The sequence below is a fragment of the Vombatus ursinus genome, unplaced genomic scaffold, assembly GCF_900497805.2.
Source record: "Vombatus ursinus unplaced genomic scaffold, bare-nosed wombat genome assembly UNPS02015255.1, whole genome shotgun sequence".
Classification (NCBI taxonomy): Eukaryota; Metazoa; Chordata; class Mammalia; order Diprotodontia; family Vombatidae; genus Vombatus; species Vombatus ursinus.
Genome location: NW_020955033.1, coordinates 39,153,440 through 39,156,426, shown reverse-complemented (window position 1 = coordinate 39,156,426; position 2,987 = coordinate 39,153,440).

Genomic DNA, 2,987 nt, shown 5'->3' with positions numbered 1-2,987 from the left:
AGCATTCCAAAACTGTGGGATACAGTCAAAGCAGTACTTAGAAGAAAATTTATATCTCTAAATGTGTATATCAATAAAAGATAAAGGGCAGATCAATGAACTGGGCATCCAACTTAAAAAAAAACTAGAAAAAAACAAATTAAAAATTTCCAATTAAGGAATACTATTGTGCTATAAGAAATGATGAGCAGGCAAATTTCAGAAAAACCTGGAAAGACTTAGGTGAAGCTAATGATGAGTTAAGAGAGCAGAATCAGGAGAACATTATACATAGTAACAATAACTTTGTGCAATGACCAACTCTGATAGACTTAGCTCTTGTCAGCAATACGATGATCTAAGACAATTCCAAAAGACTCATGATGGAAAATACTATCCACATTCAGAGAAAAAACTATGGAGTCTGAATGCAGATCAAAGAATACTATGCTCTCTTTTTTTGTTTTTTCTTTCTCTTCATTTTCCTCTTTTGTTCTGATTCTTCTTTCACAACATGACTAATGAGGAAATATGTTTAATGTGATTGTACATATATAGCCTATATCAGATTGCTTGCTGTTTTGGAAGGAGGAGAGGGAGAGAAGGAGAAAAAATTTAGAACTCAAAATCTTATAAAAGTGTATGTTGAAAACTATCTTTATATGTAATTGGAAAAAATAAAATACTATTAAGTGGAAAATTAAAAAAAAATTTATCTCAAAAAAAGTCTCCAATTAAACACCAAAATAGAAATTCTGAAAATCAAAGGAAAGATTAAGAAAGAAAAGAAAAATCATTGACCTAAAAAATAAAACTAAGAAAAACTCAATAAAATAGAAAACCATTTGGTTAATTAGATATAAAAAAAGAAAAAAAGATAAACCAAATTAATAGCACCAAAAATGAAAATGGTGAATGTATCACCAATGAAGATGAAATTAATTCAATTATTAAGAGTTATTTTGCCTAATTAAATGCCAATAAAACTGAAAATCTAAGTGATATGGATGAATATTTATGAAAAATAAACTGTCCAGATTAACAGAAGAGAAAATAGAATACCTAAATAACCCTAGTTTAGAAAAATAAATTGAACGAGCCATCAATGAGCTCCCCAAGGAAAAATAACTCACAGGAACAGTTGGATTTGCAAGTGAATTTTACCAAGCATTTAAAGAATAATTAATCCCAATACTATATAAACAATTTGAATAAATAGGTAAAGGAGTCCTACCACATTTTTTAATGATACAAATATAGCTTTGATACCTAAACCAGGGAGAGCAAGAACATAGAAAGAAAACTATAGACAAATTTCCTTAATAAATTTTGATGCAAAATTTTAAATAAAATACTACCTAAGAGATTACAGCAGTATACCACAAAGATAATATACTATGACCAGATGGGATTTATACCGGGAATCTAAGGCTGGTTCAGTATGAGAAAATTACCAGCATAATTGTCTATATCAATGACAAAACCAACAAAAATCATATAATTATATCAATAGATGCAGAGAAAGCCTTTGACAAAATACAATACCCATTCCTATTCAAAACACTAGAAAACATAGGAATCAGTGGGACTTTTCCTAAGATAAGTAGGTTTGAAGTCTTTCCAGTAGGATCAGGAGTAAAACAAGGATATCCATTATCACCACTATTATTCAATATTGTCCTATAAATGCTAGATATAACAATAAAAAAAAGAAAAAGGAATTGAGGGAAAAATAGGAAATGAGGAAACAGACTGTCACTCTTTGTAGATAATATGACGGTATACTTAAAAGAACCCTAGAGAATCAAACAAAAAAGAAGTTGAAACAATCAACTATTTCAGCAAAGTTTCAGGATATAAAATAAATCCGTATAAGTCATCAGCATTTCTATATACTACCAACAAATCCCAGTAGCAAGAGATAGCAAGAGGAATTCCATTTAAACCAACTGCAGACAATATAACATACTTGGGAGTCTACCTGCCAAGATAAACCCAGGGATTATATGAATACAATTACAAAACACTTTTCATACAAATAAAGACATGTCATGAACAAAATTAAGGTAAACTGAAGCACAAATTTCCAAGCATGCTAAATTTATTGGTAAGGCCAGCAATTACTAGTAAAATGGTACTTTTAGGTCCTCAGCCAGCCAAAAGAGCATGAAGTGAGGCTTACTACCCTTCATATAATTTTGGGAAGTACAGAAAAACAAAGAACAGGAAAGATCACAGATAGAAAACAATGTGATTGTTTTCACAAAGCCTAAAGTATCATAGATGATTAAAAACAATATGATTGGATGGAAATCTGGAATGCAGGGGTAGCAACAACCCCTCTTTCCAACTTGCTGCTATGGAAAGCTCTTTGGTGGTGCCACCTACATATCTAATTAGCGTCACAGTGCTAATAGGCCAGACTTTCTTGAAGGATAGTCAGTGTTGTAGAGATAACAGACCAGACTCCATGGTATCCACCTGCACCCTTCAAGAATAACAGATTTTTTTTCTTATTTTACAAGAGCTGCTAATGGCATAAAATTAAGTTTTCTTTCGATTAAAGTGATTTTATAGGGAAATGCATTCTAAACTTAACTCAAAGAGGAAAACTGAACTTCTCAACTTAACTCAAAGACAAAGAAACATGGCTCAAGCTGTTACAGAATAGAATCAATTACAGAAAGATATCAATTATCAAATATTAAATCAATATTTGATTTTTTCAAGCAGATCTAAGCACTTGGAGAAATATTAATTGTTCACAGGTTGGCCAAGCCAATATAATAAAAATGAGAATTCTACCTAAGTTAATTTACTTATTCACTGACATACCAATCAAACTACTAAAAAATTGTTTTATAGCACTAGAAAAAATAGTAATTCATCTGGAAGAACAAAAGGTCAAGACTATCAAGGGAATAAGTGAAAAAAATGTGAGGGAAGGCAGCCTAGTAGTCCCATATTTTAAATTATATTACAAAATAGTTATCATCAAAACAATTTGA